The sequence below is a fragment of the Tenrec ecaudatus genome, chromosome 3, assembly GCF_050624435.1.
Source record: "Tenrec ecaudatus isolate mTenEca1 chromosome 3, mTenEca1.hap1, whole genome shotgun sequence".
Lineage (NCBI taxonomy): Eukaryota > Metazoa > Chordata > Mammalia > Afrosoricida > Tenrecidae > Tenrec > Tenrec ecaudatus.
In genome coordinates, this window is record NC_134532.1 from 11,923,915 (window position 1) to 11,942,370 (window position 18,456).

The 18,456-nt window shown below is 40.6% G+C and overlaps 1 protein-coding gene and 1 pseudogene across 1 annotated transcript in view; one reads left to right on the forward strand and one right to left on the reverse strand.

Moving 5' to 3' along the window:
* MARCHF1 (membrane associated ring-CH-type finger 1) overlaps positions 1-18,456 on the reverse strand; it is a 526,762-nt gene that overhangs the window by 430,747 nt on the left and 77,559 nt on the right. The window lies entirely within an intron of this gene.
* LOC142443258 (G1/S-specific cyclin-E2 pseudogene) lies at positions 10,352-12,247 on the forward strand (annotated as a pseudogene).

Genomic DNA, 18,456 nt, shown 5'->3' on the forward strand with positions numbered 1-18,456 from the left:
ACATTCCTTGCCCTAATCATTTTCAAAGCATTTGCTCTCCACTTAAGCCCTTTGCATCAGGTCCTCTTTTTTTTTCCTTTTTCCCCTCCCTCCCCTCTTCCCACTCCCTCATGAGCCCTTGATAATTAATAAATTGTTATTTTGTCATATCTTGCCCTATCCGGCGTCTCTCTTCACCCCCTTTTCTGTTGTCTGTCCCCCCAGGGAGGAGGTCACATGTGGATCCTTGTAATCGGTTCCCCCTTTCCAACCCACTCACCCTCTACTCTCCCAGTATCATGCCTCACACCCCTGGTCCTGAAGGTATCATCCACCCTGGATTCCCTGTGCCTCCAGATCCCATATGCACCAGTGGACAACCTCTGCCCTATCCAGTCCTGCAAGGTAGAATTCGGATCATGGTAGTTGGGGGGAGGAAGCATCTAGGATCTGGGGGAAAGCTGTGTTCTTGGTCGGTACTACATCGCACCCTGACTGACCTATCTCCTCTCCTAAGTCCCTCTGTGAGGGGATCTCCAGTGACCGACAAATGGGCTTTGGGTCTCCACTCTGCACTTCCCCCTTCATTCAATATGGTATATATATATATATATATATATATATATATATATATATATATATATATATATATATATATATATATATATATATACATACCATGATGCCTTATACCTGGTCCCTTTAGCACCTCGTGATTGCACAGGCTGGTGTGCTTCTTCCATGTGGGCTTTATTTGTTTCTGAGCTAGATGGCCGCTTGTTCACCTTCAAGCCTTTAAGACCCCAGACACTATCTCTTTTGATAGCCGGGCACCATCAGCTTTCTTCACCACATGTACTTGTTCACTCTCTGGCTTCAGCAGATGGTCAGGAGGGTGAGCATCGTAGATTGCCAATTTAATAAAAGAAAGTATTCATGCCTTGAGGGAGTGCTTGAGTAGAGGCCCAAGGTCCTCCTGCCACCTTAATACTTAACCTATAAATATAGACACATAGATCTATTTCCCTGTCCTTATATATATATATATATCTGCATGTACATGTTTTTGTGTAGACCTCTATAAATGCCCTTTGACTCCTAGCTCTTTCCTCCATCTCCCTTGACTTTCCTCCTGCCCTACTACCATGCTCCATCCGCACCTGGGTTACAGCTATACCTCTACTTTACATAACCTTACCCTTGATCATTCTCTACCAGGCCTGCCACTTCCCCCTCACTACTATTTTGGGTCCCATGTTGTTCTCTTGTCCCTGTGTATCTTAATGATTAATCTATCTAATAAAGATGATCAGCATATATGGATGTTGATGATTGGCCAAAAGAAAGAATTGGAACAAAGTTTGAGTTTATGCGACGATTTTCATATGGAGGCCAATGGCAATCCGGAAAGTGAAGAACCTTTAGGGAAGATTAGGTCTTCTTAAGTTGGAAGAATGAGAAAAGGAAGATCATGGGGGTAATAGAGTTTGAAATAAAGTTCCTCGTCTGTCTTCCACAGCACTTTAAAATTGTTCTGCTGGGTTCTATAATTAATTGCGATGACCATTCAGAACTCATGGACAATATTCGTTATTTAAAAAGTTAGCAAACTACAATGTTGGTGAGAAATGTTCCATCAGACATGCTACAAAGTTTCGTTATGGTTTCCAATACATTCTCCAAAGGCATGCTATTCCACTTTAAGCCTAACGCCAAAGGCACTCAGCTTCCTTTTGGTGATTCAACACACTAATCTCTCTCACCAAAGTGCCCAGTGACACTCCACTTTACAATTCGGCCACCCCAAAGCACTCAGCTTCTGTGGGCTGGCAGGTCCACTGCTCTGGTCCTCTGGTTCCTTCTCTGCTACTGTTGCCACTTCACCACTGTTCTGATGTCAAAACCATCTCCCTGGGTCAGGCAAGCTTACTGTGCAGGGTTCTTGGGTTCCAGAGGACACACACTGCTACAGGTTCTGTTAGTGAGATTCTTACCTCCTGTTTCCAACCAGCCCATTTTATAACCAGCAGAATGATCTGTACAATGAGCCACATTAAAAATCACTCATGACTGAATCCTGTTAGTATCTTCCTGTAGTTTCTCTTACACAGAGAAGGTATTGTGGTGGGAATTACAGATACTTTGGCTAGAAAAGTCACGTTAAATAATGTGTTACCCTGTAGTCTCCACTATTCTTACTTGAGATAGTCAAATAAATATTGCTTTAATAAAAGTCTTTTGCGATCCCTGAACTGACTATGGGCTTTTCTCTTGTGAACTGTTTTGTTCTGTTCTTTGTCAGTGGTTTGTTTTTGTTGTTTTGTTGTCTGGTTGTATACTGTTGCTTTGTTTTCCTCTGTCTTGTTTTTGTGCATGTTAGTGTCTCCACAGGTCTGTCTGAATAGGACAGGCTGGATGAACTATCTGGAGGAAAAACAACGGGACCGACAGTTCCGGGGGGACTTGGGGTGGTGGGGTAGGGGAGGTAAGGAAGTGGTGTTAACAAACACAGGTACAAGGAAAAACATGGGACCCCAAATGGTAGAGAGGGGGGAGTGGCAGGCCTGGTGGGAAATGATCAAGGGTAAGGTTGCTTAGAGAAGAGGTATACTCTAGCCCAGGTGGTGACGAAGCATGGTAGTAGGGCAGGAGGAAAGTCAAGGGAGATGGAGGAAAGAGCTAGGAGTCAAAGGGCATTTATGGAGGTCTAGACAAAGACATGTACATGCAAATATATATAGGAGGATGGGGAAATAGATCTATGTGTCTATATTTATAGGTTAAGTATTAAGGTGGCGGAAGGACCTTGGGCCTCTACTCAAACACTCCCTCAATGCATGAATACTTTCTTTTATTAAATTGGAACTCTATGATGCTCACTCTCCCACAAAACGGCTGGAGCCAAAGTGGGTGAACAAGTACATGTGGTGAAGAAAGCTGATGGTGCCCGGCTATCAAAAGAGATAGTGACTGGGGTCTTAAAGGCTTAAAGATAAACAAGCGGCCAGCTAGCTCAGAAGCAACAAAGTCCACATGGAAGAACACACCAGCCTGTGTGATTGAGTGGTCCCGAAGGGACCAGTTACCAGGCATCAAAGAACAAAAAATCATATCATTGACTGCACACCTCCATGATAGGATCGCTGAAGACAAATGGGTGCATAAGCAAATGTGGTGAAGAAAGCTGATGGTGCCCGGCTATCAAAAGAGGTAGTGTCTGGGGTCTTAAAGGCTTGAAGGTGAACAAGCGACCATCTAGCTCAGAAGCAAAAAAGCCCACATGGAAGAAGCACACTGGCCAGTGCGATCACGAGGTGCCAAGGGACAAGGTATAAGGCATCATGCAGAAAAAAAAGATATAAGTGTGTGTATGTATGTGTATATGTGTATATGTATATATGTATATGTATATATGTATATATATACCATATTAAATGAAGGGGGAAGTGCAGAGTGGAAACCCAAGGCCCAAGTGTCGGCCAATGGAGATCCCCTCATAGAGGGGTTTAGGAGAGGAGATGGGTTAATTAGGGTGCGAGGTAGTTCCGATGAAGAACACAGCTTTCCCCCAGATCCTGGATGCTCCTCCCCTCAACTACCATGATCCGAATTCTACCTTGCAGGGCTGGATAGGGCAGAGGCTGTACACTGGTACATATGAGGGCTGGAGGTACAGGGAATCCAGGGTGGATGATACCTTCAGGACCAAGGGTGTGAGGGGCGATGCTGGGAGAGTGGAGTGTGAAGTGGGTTGGAAAGGGGGAATTGATTACAAGGATCCACATGTGACCTCTTCCCTGGGAGAGGGACAGCAGAGAAGCGGGGGAAGGGAGACTCCAGATAGGGCAAGATATGACAAAATAACGATGTATAAATTACCAAGGGTACATGAGGGAGTGGGGAAAGGGAAGGGAGGGAAAAAAATAGAGGACCTGATGCAAGGGGCTTAAGTGGAGAGCAAATGCTTTGAGAATGATTGGGGCAGGGAATGTATGGATGTGCTTTATACAATTGATGTATGTATATGTATGGATTGTGATAAGAGTTGTATGAGTCCCTAATAAAATGTAAAAAAAGAAAAGAGGAGAAAAAAATGATTAGGGCAAAGACTGTACAGATGTGCTTTATACAATTGATGTATGTATATGTATGAACTGTGATAAGAATTGTATGAGCCCCAATAAATTGTTAAAAAAATAAATTTAAAAAAAGTCTTTTGTAGTTATTTTTTGATGGGACAAACAAGATCAATTCATATGAAATATAGAATTTGGGCTACAGAATTTCATCTTTAAAGGATATATCTTTGATCAACTTCCTAAATCTTTGATCAATTTCCTAAATTTAGAATTTAATTAACTAACATTATAGCAGTTTGTGAGATCTGGGCATTCATGGGCCCCAAGGATCCAAAAGGGTATTGAGAGAAATATCATTAATTGCATTGTTTCACAAATACATTGAAAAATTTAAGAAGCACACAACTTAAAAATATTGTCTATCCCTACTATTTAATTCTTTCCAAAAGCTCCAGATGAGTCTTTATTGCTGATATTCATAAAACCACATGTCCTCAGTTTTGAAAAGATAAAGGCAAGTGGTTCTTTTCACTCAGTGATGTGGACAGAAATTAACTGCATAATAGAAGAAGGTGCTTAAATGACAAAAATCCACGACTTCCATCTAATGTAACTATTAGGTGTTTTTACATAAGGTTTCAGAAGGCATCTATGCAAATTTCATTTTAGGTGCTAATAAGGTCTCTTCAGTTATGCAAAGTCCTAAAATAAAAGCTTTTTGTATTTAAGAGTAAAATCTGAATCAGCTTATCCTGAGAACTCATTGGTTGAATCAAGAGTTCTTTGAAAATAAACTAAGAAAAATGTTGAGTCAGGGCATTATAATGGCAGTATGAGCACAAAACTTTCACCCTCGATTTGACCAAATGACTTTAACTGAAGCCCTAAGTGCTGAAGCAGGGGTGGGAGTCTGGGCTATCTTCCTAGGTCGGAGTGGAATGAACAATCAGAGCGTGAGTGGCACTGTCTTGGTAGCAGTGGCAGGAGGGATGGAAATATAATTCCTTCGTCTACTTTAGAAGTAGATTGCCAGGTGCTTTTTCCTGAAGGGATTTACAAGAAAATAATGTAATAAAATGGGGATTTGTCTGTCAAATTGTCATTAAGTGACTTGCATGTTACAGTGATATTGTGGGCCATGCCACTGGTATTTCACAAACCAGCAAGATTACCCTAGTTTGGACAGGATATAGCAGTGTCCAAACTACACCAGACTAGGTAGCAGTAGCTGGAAATTGGACAGTGAAAACTTTAGGAATAACAATTGATTACTGAAATAGTGATGCATGATGAACCTTTCCATTTGGAAGGCACTGAAAAAACGACTGGGGAAGAACTGCCTCCTCAAAGTAATCAACTTCAGCAACGTGGATGGAGTGAATCTTTTGGGACTGTTATTTGCTTCTCTGGGGTGACTTAAAATGAAGAGGAAAAATTCCTGCTAATGGTTAATAATAAGAATATGGAATGGAATGTTACAATATATGAATCTGGAAAAATTGCAAGTTGTTCAAATGACGTGAAATACATAAGGATCAATATCCTAAGCACTCCAAACCCAACCCAATGCTGTTGAGTGATTCCAACTCAAAGCAGTCCTACAGAACATAGACTGGCTCCATACGCTTTCTCAGCCTATAAACCTTTTTAAAAGCAGACTGCCTCATCTTTCCCCCTCAAAGTACCTGGTGTATTCCGACCTCTCAGTTTTTAGTGATCAGTCCAATACTTAACTCATTGCACCACCAGGGCTCCTTATCCTAGGTTTGAGTGAACTGAAATTGACTGGTATTGACCATTGTGAATAGGCTAATCATAAGGTCTCCCATGCCAAGACTATTTAAGAGGACTGCTTATACATTCATCATTAAAATGAACACTTCAAGATCTATGTTAAAGTTAGTGTCTGGTTTAAAATAAAGAATGGTGTCTCTCAGAGTTGTTTGCATCCTTTCACCATACTTATTCAATCTGAATGCTGAGCAAATAATTGGAGAAACTGGACTATGTGAAATAAAATGCACATCGGGACTGGTCTCCACTGAATACATATGTGAAGTACAGGAGACAAAGTCTCTCCACCCTTGCCTCTAAGGAACATTCTGGCTGAATTTGTTCCAAGATAGATTTATATGCTGAGCAATACTTAGAGAAGTTGGAATATATAAGAAGAATACGGCATCAGGATTGAAGGAAAGCTTATTAACAACCTGCAATACATAGATAATAAAACAACTTTGCTTGTTGAAAGTGAGGAGGACTTGAAGCACTTGGTGATGAAGATCAAGGACCACACTTTCAGTATGGATTACCGCCTCAATCATGATCAACAAAGAAAAGATTGAAGTTGCTAAGAATTTCACCTGATAGAATCCTTCATCAATGCTCATAAAAGCAGTGGTCAAGAGATCAAACAACGCATTATATTGGGCAAATCTGCATAAGACTTCTTTCAAGTGGTGAAAATCAAGGGTCTTATTTTGATGACTGAGGTATGTCTGGGACAAGACAGGTATTTTCCATTGCTTCATATGCATTTTCCATTGCTTCATATGCATATGCACATGGATTTTGGTTTTCTTTACAGTGTGTTGTAATCCGCATTGAAGACTGAAATCCTTGATGTTCAACAAGTCCTCCTCTCTTTCAGCAAGCTTGTGTCATATGCCTTCCTTTAATCCTGATGCTGCATTCTTCTATAATCCAGCTTTTCTGATTATTTGCTCCGTATATAAATCTGTCTTGGAAGAAGTACAGCCAGAATGCTCCTTAGAGTCAAGGATGGAGAAACTTCATCTCATGAACTTTGGACCTCTTGTTAGGGGAGATAAGTCCTTGGAGAAGGACATCATGCCTGGCAATGTAGCAGGACAATGAAAAAGAGGAATATTTTTGGCAGGATTGGCACAGTGGCTTCATGGAGGGGCCGAAACATACAAATAGTCGTGAGGATGGCACAACTATGAGCAGTATTTCTTTTTGTGATACACAGGATTGTCCTGCATTGGCACAGATGCCGCAGCACCTAATAAGAGCAAAAGCATGCAAGCGAAAGTTGGACATTTAATAGAAAAGTAAAAAAAAAAAAAAAAAGAATCGATACATTTGAGTTATCATGCCAGCAAAGAATATTGAAAGTATCATGGACTGCCAAAAAATAAAACAAATCTGTCTTGGAAGATGTATGGTCAGAATGCTGGAAGACTTCTCTCTGGCCCTTTGGACATGTTATTAGGAGAGACTGTCCCTGGAAAAGGACATCATGCTTTGTACAGTAGGGGGGCAACAGAAAAGAGGAAGGCCGTGAGCAAGATGAATTGATACAGTGGGTGCCACAACAGGTTCAAACAAACCAATGATGATGAAGGCACAGGATAGAGCAGTATTTCTTGGGGATCACTATGTTGTATGTGGCATGACCATGAGTCCGAACGGACTTGACAGCACCCAATACCTAACAACAACGACAGAAAAAGGCCTGTCTAATTTAATTCAAATGCACACACCAAAGATGAAAAAAATGATGATTTTTAAAACGGAAGTCATAAGTTGATTAAAGTTTTGATGAGGATTCAAAGATAATACTTATTAGTGATTGACCTGTGAAAGTTGGAAACAATGAACCTGTAAAAGTTGGAAGTACAGTTTTGGTGATATTAATGACTCAAGAGATCACACAATAAAATGTTGCTGTCACTTCTTTAAAACAGCATAAGTGAGCTGAGTCAGTTAGGGTGCAACGTAGCACCAATGAAGAATATAGATTTCCTCCAGTTCCTAAATGCCCCCCCCCCCCCAACTACCACGATCCGAATTCTGCCTTGCAAGTCTGGCTAGAGCAGACGTTGTACACTGGTGCAGATAGGAGTTGAAGGCACAGGGAATCCAGGGTGGATGATACCTTCAGGACCAGGGGTGTCAGGGATTATACTGGGAGGGTAGAGGGTAGGTGGGTTGGAAAGGGGGAACCAATTACAAAGATCTACATGTGACCTCCTCCCTGGGGGATGGACAACAGAAAAGGGGGTGAAGGGAGACTCCGGATAGGGCAAGATATGACAAAATAATAATTTATAAATTATCAAGGGCTCATGAGGGAGGGAGGAGTGGGGAAGGAGGGGAAAAAAGAGGACTTGATGCAAAGGGCTTAAGTGGAGAGCAAATGCTTTGAAAATGATTAGGGCAAAGAATGCACAGATGTGCTTTATACAATTGGTATATGTATATGTATGGATTGTGATAAGAGTTGTATGAGTCCCTAATAAAATACTTTTAAAAATAGCATAAATGGTGACTCTGCCCTATTTGCATATTCTGTTATATTTTAGATTGCTAACCAACAGACCAGCAGTTTGAAACAGCAGGTCAGCAAGAGAAAGAAGAGGCTTTCTACTCCTTTAAAGATGTACAGTTTTGGAAACTCCTGGAGGCAGTTTTATTCTGTCCTATAGTGCTGCTATCAGTTGCTATCAGAATGGGTTCAATGGCAGTAAGATTTTTTTCTTTTCTTTTTTTTCATAGTCTAATTGACCTCACTGGGTGGTATACCTGGGAATCACATTGAATATACCTCTGGAAGGGATGATGAACAAGATCAATATCACCAGTCAGAATAAGATCAGATGCCAACTGTGGAACAGACCATCAATTCCTCATATAAAATTCATGTTAAAATTGAAGAAAATTAAACAAGTCTCTGAGAGCCAAATTATGAACTTAAGTATACACGATCAGAATTAAGAGATCATCTAAAGAACAGATTGGATGCATTGAAATCTGATGATTGGGAGACAAAGCCCTGATGATTGGTGTGATGACATTAAGACCCTCATCCATGAAGAACGCAAAAGACCATTTAAAAAGCAGGAAAGAAAAACTAAGGTAGATGTGAAAAGAGATTCTGAAACTTGCCCTTCAACATAGAATAAGTAAAGCAAATGGGAGAAAGGGAGAAGTAAAACAGTTGACCAAATAATATCGAAGGGTTCAAAGAGATGAAGCAAATTATTGCTTTGAAGAGAGTGGAGACATGAAGTTAAAAACCAAAAGGGAAGAATTCACTTAGCAGCTCTTCAGTTGAAAGAACTGAAGACAAACTCAAGCCTGGAGATGAAATATTGGTGAGTTCCAATGGCAAAAATGCTGAGTGACCCAAGGGAAGTATCAAAAGATATGGGAGAACCACACACTCATAGTACTATCAACCATCTCAGGAGGCAGCATATGGCCAAGTGGGAAATAAAGTGAACCAGATTCCAGAAACTGAGGGCATACTGATGAGCTATTTCGAAAAATAGATGTCAACAAAATCTTAAAGATATTCAGAGTCTAATATTTGCCACGCAGTTTTCACAGTCTATATCTGTGAATTTGTATTAAAATATACATCTAATTCTTTTATAATGACAGAACAAAATTTTCACGATCTGTATAACCAAATCCTAACTATATAATTGCCATCATCTTTTTAAAGATACCCAGCATGTAATTAAAGCATTTGAATAACTATTTTAAGTGAAGAGAAAAACATAATCAGTCAATCCTGATTTAGTTGTAATTTTCTATATACGGAATCTAGAATTAAACATTAAGAGCCATGACACTTAAGAAATGTGCAGCGCGACTTACTTACTGTTATTTCACAAGGAAGTTGTCGGTTTTAGGAAAGAGTTAGACTGGGGACAGAGGGACAATATTACTCTGGTGGGAGGAAGTGTGGGGGCACAAAACAGGCGCAGGGTTGGGGAACGGACAGCCAGCTCCATAGACACCGGGTGTCAACAGGGTTGAGGGTTGCTTCACACCTACTTGACTCTTCACAATGCAAGATCCTGAAATGTCCTCAAGTCTCCCGTTTCACATGAGGCTTCTTATTGTCTTAGGGTGACTCATTGTAATAGTGTGTATAAACAACACAGGGCAGGGCATAGAGATCAGATTAAATAACATTGGAAATTTCTCCTTTTCTATGAAAACCAGCTTGTTTTCCCCCCTGTTAAAATGGATTTAAATTACTCATCATGGCCCTTCAAGTTACAGTGTTTGTTACTCTCACCCAACAGTGTGTACGATTATGAAACTGTCACGTATTGGGGCCTACTAAAGGAATTAAATCGTTTTTAATAATATAAATAAGGCAAATGGTACCTTTGTGGGTGTGGGACCATGCAAATAAGATGATTATAACCCTGGTAGATGGGTCAGTTTGACCACCCAGTTAGGCTTAAAATTCGCCATGTCAGAGGTGGAAATAGGATCTCATTACCATTAAGAAAAACCAGGGGAGGCGAGCAGTGGCGGGGCTGGCGGGGTTTCAAACACCTGAAAGAAGATGTCCAGACGCAGTAGCCGTTTACAAGCTAAGCAGCAGTCCCAACCCAGTCAGCCAGATTCCCCTCAAGAAGCCCAGGTAGTTCAGGCCAAGAAGAGGAAAACCACCCAGGATGTCAAAAAAAGAAACGAAGAGGTCACCAGGAAACAGCAATATGAGATCAGGAACTGTTGGCCACCTGTATTATCTGGGGGGATTAGTCCCTGCATTATCATTGAAACACCCCACAAAGAAATAGGAACAAGTGACTTTTCCAGATTTACAAATTACAGATTTAAAAATCTTTTTATAAATCCTTCACCCTTGCCTGATTTAAGCTGGGGATGTTCAAATGAAGTTTGGCAAAATATGTTGAAAAAAGAGAGCAGATACGTTCATGACAAGCATTTTGAAGTTCTGCATTCTGACTTGGAGCCACAGATGAGGTCAATACTTCTAGATTGGCTTTTAGAGGTATGTGAAGTATACACACTTCATAGGGAAACATTTTATCTTGCACAAGACTTTTTTGATAGATTTATGTTGACACAAAAGGATGTCAATAAAAACATGCTTCAACTCATTGGAATCACTTCTTTATTCATTGCTTCCAAACTTGAGGAAATCTATCCTCCTAAACTCCACGAGTTTGCTTATGTCACTGATGGTGCATGCAATGAAGAGGATTACTTAAGGATGGAACTCTTTATATTAAAGGCTTTAAAATGGGAACTCTGTCCAGTCACAATCATCTCCTGGCTGAACCTCTTTCTCCAAATTGATGCTCTTAAAGATGCTCCTAAAGTTCTTCTACCTCAATATTCTCAGGAAACGTTCATCCAAATAGCTCAGCTTTTATATCTGTGTATTCTAGCTGTGGATTCATTAGAGTTCCAGTACAGAATACTGGCTGCTGCTGCCCTGTGCCATTTTACTTCCCATGAAGTGGTAAAGAAAGCTTCAGGTTTGGAATGGGACATTATTTCTGAATGTGTAGATTGGATGGTACCTTTTGTCAATGTAACAAAGGACAACAGTCCAGTGAAGCTGAAGGCTTTTAAGAAGATTCCCATGGAAGACAGGCACAACATTCAGACACATTCAAATTATCTGGTTATGCTGGATGAAGTAAATGACATAAACACCTTCAGAAAAGGGGGACAGTTGTCACCCGTGTGCAGTGGAGGCATAATGACACCACCGAAGAGCACTGAAAAACCACCAGGAAAACACTAGACGTGAAAACCAGCAGACGTGTTGGAATTGACCAGTCAATTTAACACCAAAACATGCTGTGATTCTCCTCAGCACTCACTTAAAATGGGCAGTAAGGGAGAAATGTATTGTCTGTCAGCCATTAAACAGCAAAACTTGTTTACAAAAGATGATTTCATTCCCAAGGACAAGACAGAAGCTAGCTGCAATTTGTACCATCGCAATATTTTTTTTAGTCCAGTGTTACTTTGACACACTAGTAAATTTTTATTGGACTTTTGAACTGAAGGGCCACCTTAAAAGGTATACTAAGTGACGCAGGACTTTGTTAGCCTCAATATTCATCCATTCTGATTCTTAAAAAGAAAACTTGTTTACAAAGTTTGAGTTGTAATAAGGTAACTCATTTATCTACAGTTGCCATATAGCAAGCTGTTAAAAACTTGAATTTTTACAAATGGTAAAACTAAGCTGTTTTATAACTTGCCATAATGTATTTAACAGTAAGAAGGGCTTAGATGAACAGATGTTTAAATTGTGCTCTAAACTGTAGGGACTACCAAAGAAATTATACCAAGATAAGCACAATGGTTCCTATTTGGGGTTTGGTTTGGCCAGGTAAGTTGCTTTGTAATCATTTTTCAATACCACAACTTGGGTAAAAAAACATACCTTTTAAAACTATATGAAAAAGTCACTTTATTACTCTGTCCCTAGGAGTTTCTTGAGTGTGACTTTGCTTTTATTTATCTTCCCCAAATTGTTAAGGCCTTTGTAGAAATCTACATTATAAGGGGTCAAAGTGATTAAAGTTTAGCATATGACCTAAGCTCCTTTCTTAAGGAAGTAGAGCATTCATGTGTGCTGACTCCTAGAGAAATCTATTTATTACCGAAAAACAAACCTTGACACGTTTATGTGTGTATGTAGCCACCTCTACGTAAATCAATTAGGTTTATTAATTTCCGCCTCAAAAATGGAATTAGAAAAGAATTTTACTAGATAACTAGCTTTCTGTTACCAGGTGTGAATCTTTTCTTATGGAAAAAATATAAATTTAAGCTATTGTTATGGTATGAAGTCTGTATATAGATTCTGGGGGTTTTGTTTGTGTTAACTAATATTTCAGTATTTTGTCTTAAAAGAAACCACCACTAAATGTACATATGTATTAATAAACTTTTTTAATACTGTTTATTTTTAGGCCATTATTTAAAAAATAAAATCTTAACTGCTTAAAAAGAAAAAAGAAAAACCAGGAGTCGAGGATGACTTTGGTCCTGATATTCTCTCCCCGAAACTCCTCCATACGGAGCATAGGGAGCCGTGACAGCAAAGACATAAAAGAGAGCAAGATGTCCCAGTGGCACAACTAAGACTCTAGCATGGGACAGGCTGGTGCACTTCATGGCCAACTCATCATGACATCTAAGTGCCTTCAGCCAGGAGATTTGTTGGTATATTTGTGGGTGTCTTTGGGCGCTTACTGATAAAGCTGGAATTGCTGTGTAACACTTATCCGAGGAAGGCAGAGACAAGACCAAAAGTTCAAGATGCAGAGAGTGGAATGCTTGTGAACATGCCTGAGAGGAAGCTATGCTGACTGCAGAACTGTATCCTGCGCATTCCTGATCCTGAATTTGAACCATGAACTTCCCTAATAGATTTCGTAACTGTGAATGTGTCTCTGAGTTCTGTATGATCACTGTAACGAATTATTAAACTCTGTGGAGAAGTAGAGAATATTGTAGGAGGTTGTCGTTTGTGTCAGAAATGGTATAAACTTTGGAGGTTGGAGCCATGTCTGACTTCTGCCGCATAGGAATCAACCCTGAGCGACTGATGCTGGTGGTGACGACTGCCTCTGCACCACTAGGAAGCCAGTGTAAGTTAGATGCCATCCCCATGTGATTTTATTAGGCAGTAAAATGATAATGATGTTTAAATAAAAACTAAAAGCCAAGTATATCATCTTAAGCCAGAGATGATATTTGTCATGGGAATATAGATATCAGCTCAGCAGCTCATTTGTAATGGGCATGTATTTTACCTGTTCCAGCCAGCATTTCAAAAAAAAATCTCAAGGGATATGGGAGCAGGTGAATTTATAAAATCATTTTCTAAAGTCCAGATCCACCTGAAGGCCCCACATCCTCCCCTTCAGGAAAATATATTGACCTCAAGGCAAGAGTTCCTCAAGCTAACCAACAAAATGTCCCTTACTTTTCAGGGTATTGCCTCGCTTTGAAAATACATCCCATTCTTGTGCCGGAATGAAGAGAACAGCACATAAACTGTCTTACCATGCTATGAAATTTGTTATTATGTTGTATTCCTCAGTACTTGGGGATTATGTGTATCAATTATGCAAACTACCGGGAATAACCTGTGTGAGGCGATTGTTTAGGAACTTTAACTACATTTTAATAATTGAGACTTAAATTGCATAGCAGCTGCGATGCAGAGTTCTAATGATTCAGATTGACAGTGGATTTTGGAGAAATGTACGACCTTTATCTTCTGGATGGCTAAAAGTACACATTCTGTACACAGTTGAGGAAATGCCAGGTCTGACCTCCTCTGAGCTTTAGTAGAGAGAAGGAGAATTGATACTACTCCAGTCTGGCTGCCTCATCCTCTCTCCTTCTTTGCACTCCACTTCTCTATTGGGTTCAACAATTCATTGCATTAATTTATAAATTATCAAGGGTTCATGAGGTAGAGGGGAGCGGGGAGGGAGGGGAAAAATGAGGAGCTGATGCCAGGGCTTTAGGTGGAGAGCAAATGTTTTGAGAATGATGAAGGCAATGAATGTACAAATGTGCTTTACACAATTGATGTATGTATGGATTGTGATAAGAGTTGTATGAGTCCCTAATAAAATGATAAAAAAAATAGTTCCAGGGAACTGACAGACTATACTCATGATTATGAAGCTATATTAGGGAAGCTAAGATTACAGATGGTAAGAATATAGTTCTTCAGTCCGTAGCACTTTGGTTCAGCCATTATTTTCTGGTCCTCAGCCTCTCAGTCACATTGCCCCTTGGCCTCTGTCCACATGGCCAGGAAGCCCACCACAGTGATCCTCTGCTCCGTCTCACAGTCTCCTCAGTGCTTCAGGCTCTGATGCCTGCTGCCTTCCCACCCGAGGCAGGGATCTACACACACTCCTGTCTTGATGGGCATGGCCTTCTTTCTCTTGAATTCTGATATGGCTCACTGACGCATGGAGTGGAATAATTTTACACATCTATTTGCTTGGTAAGGATCCCTGATGGTATACTGGGGTATGTATTGAGCTATAATGACAAGATCAAAAGCTTGAGCCCACCAATCTATCCACCGGAGAAAAATGACATTGTCTGTTCCCATAAAGATTTTTAGTTTCAGAAACCTTAATGAGCTATTTTATTCTGTCTTAGAGTCCGTATGTGTCAAAATCTATGATTGTAGTAGAGGGGTGTAGAAATGACATGAACACCATGGCCTATATAAGAAGAAAGAGAATCCACATCTACAACTCCCCAAGGAATCATCCCTCTGTTAGTAACAGAGGGATGTGCAATAAAGCAAATCCGTAGTTGAGATATTCTCACAATCTAGGCGGGCCATACTCAAGGTTGTATTTTGGCTCCTGTGTACTTGTTTCAATCTTCTTCAACTTGAACTTGAAGTTATATATGAATAATAATGGATGGAGTGTTCCATAGTCGGGACCTGGTCTCTTTTAGAATGATGACACTGAGCCGCTACATTATTTCTTTGCACAGATATAGTCAATTTGATTCCTGTGTATCTCATCGGCCAAGGGCCACCTGTGTAATTACTATGTTTCTGGAAAAAGGTATTTGCATTGAAGAAGTCCATGGCCTTGCAAAATTCCATTATGTGATTTCCAGTTTCACTTTTATCACCAGCACTATATTTTCCAATCACGGTTTCTTTCTTTTCATTTCTAACTTCTCCATTTCATTTTCCAATAATTATCAATGCATCTTAATTACATGTTGGATCAACTTCAAAGTGAAGAAATCTATATATTTCTTCATCATAAGCTTTTATGTCTGGTGTGAAAATTTGAATCATAGTATGTTAATGGCACTGCCTTATAGGCATACAGATATTATATCTTCATATGTTATTTTTGATATTACATGGATACCATTCCTCTTTAAATGTTATTGCCAGCCTAGTAATCCAAATGATTGTCTGATTCAAAATTGCCAGTGACAGTCCATTTCAGCTCATTAAAATCTAAGAGATCTACTTTTATGCATTCTACTTCAATTTTGATGACTTCCAATTTTCTTAATTTTATACTTCACAAATTCAATATTCTGCTTATTAAATGGTTTTGCAGTGATTTCTTCCCATTCTGAGTCAAGCTCCATTAGCAAATGAAGGTCCTGAATGCTTTCCTCTATCCACATAATGGTCACTTCTACTTTACGGAGGCAACTCCTCCTCAGTCACATTTCTAATTCCTTTTCATCCGAACTTTTCCTCTTCTGGCACCGCCTGTGCTAGTCATATGATTTTCAGAGGCCAATCCCTCAAACTGGACAGTTTATTCCTGGTTAATAGTCTGTTTTTAGTCTGGGAGCTTTACTGAAGCCAGTCCACCTTATGTGACTCTGTTGGTATTTGACATACAAAACTTCAAGCCTCACAGCAATATGCTATCCACCAAAGTAAGACAAACTGACAGTGAAGTGGAGGAAGTTAAAAGGTATTGCTACAAACGCACCAAAAAATGTCAAAATGTGAAGCTATCATTTCTTTTAAAATTTATTTTTAATTGGGAGTTAAAACACACATAATATCATGCCATGGTTCAATCACGTCAAGCAGTATTGTACAATTGCTACCACAATCAGTTTCTAGACATTTTCTTTTTCCTTCCTGGGCCTCTTGAAATTATCTCCCTTTTACCCCCATTACCACACCACTGCCCTGGTCCACTGTCCCTCCCCAAAAACACTTCCTCCATCTAGATCTATACATGTCTGAGGGTTATGTTTCCATTCCTCTAATTCTCCCTCAAATAATTTCTGCACTGTGATTTAAACCATATCAAAACAGCAGTTCTAGTATCCGCTGGGGATGTAAATCATATTACTTTGAAATATTCTTTGACTTTGAGGAAGAAAATGCAGTTGAAGTGGTGTGATGAGGAGAGCATGAAGGGTGGGGGGAGGTTTCCCAACAACAGGTTTCGTAGACCAGTCCTTGGTACCCAGAGAGAACGGAAGGCTCATTGTCATGATGGAAGAAAATTCCTCATCTCAAACATCCTGAACTTTTTCTCACTAATGTAGCTTCCCATTTTATGAACACTTCTTCCTGAGCTTGTCCTGGTCCTTTAAGAAAATCCCTCAAGATCCACCCTATGGGTGGGATGGGAGGAAAGCGAAAGGAAATAGAGGAAAAGAGTAGGAGGCAAAGTGCATACAGAGAACCCTAAATACAGACATGTACATATGTAAATATATTTATGATTATGGGGGCAATAGACTTATGTGCATATATTTATAGGTTCAGTAGTAGGGTAGCAGATGGACATTGGGCCTCCTTATGCATAATCCCCCAATACAATAGCACCTCGCCCTGCTAAACTGTCATTGCAGGATACCCACCTTCCCGACATGATCACTGAAGACAGACGTGTGTGTAAGCAAATGTGGTGAAGAAAGCTGATGGTGCCTGACTATCAAAAAGTTATAGCATCTGGGGGTCTTAAAGGCTTGAAGGCAAGCAAGCGGCCATCTAGCTCAGAAGCAACAAAGCCCACAGAGAAGAAGCACACAGCCTAAGCGAATACAAGGTGTTGAATGGACCATGTAGCAGACACCAAGGAACAAAAACAATCATTGTGTGATCACCTTCCTCACATAATCGCTGAAGACGAAAGTGTGCATACGCAAGTGTGGGGAAGAAGGCTGATGGTGCCCGGCTATCAAAAAGATATAGTGTCTGGGGACTTAAAGGCTTGAAAGCAAACAAGCAGCCATCTAGCCCAGAAGCAACCAAGTCCACACGGAAGCAGCACACCAACATAGGTGATCGTGAAGGGCAGAGCAGACCAGGTCTCAAACAACAAAGGTGGGGTGGTGGTGAGAATGAGGGGGAGTACATGATGGGTACCCAATGCCCATCTGTAGACAGCTGGACATCCCCTGCAGAGGGGTAGTGGGGAGGAGATGAGTCACTCAGGGTTCAGTGTAGCAACAAGGAAACTCAAAACCTTCCTCTAGTTCCTGAATGCTTCCTCCCCTCCCAATTATCATGACCCCAATTCTACCTTGCGGACCTGGTTATACCAGAGGATGTACAGCGGTGCAGTAGGGATCTGGAAACACAGGGAATCTAGGACAGACGAACCCCTCAACACCAGCGGTGGGAGTGGCGACACCAGGTGGGAAGGGGGTGTAGAAAGGGAGAACCGATCTCGGAGATCTATGTGTAACCTCCTCTCTGGGAGATGGGCAATGGGGTGGTGGGTGAGGGGAGATGCCGGGGAGTGTAAGATAAGATATAATAATTATTTATAAACTATCAAGGGACCGGGGGGGAGGGGGGAGGGAGTGGGGAGGGAGGGGGTGGGGGAAAAACAGGGAAACCGAGCTGATTCCAGGAACCCAAGTGGAAGGTGAATTATGAGAATGAGTGCAACAAATGTATAAGGGTGATTTGCTCAATTGATGTATGTACAGATTGTGATAAGAGCCTTATGAGCCCCAATACAAAGATTTTTAAAAAATCCACCCTTTGAAGGCTCAGAAAACAATCTCCATAACCTATTGCTCTAACCACTGTGCCTCCAATTTAACTGGCCCAGAAGACTCCTTTGATCTGAATATATTCTCTGGA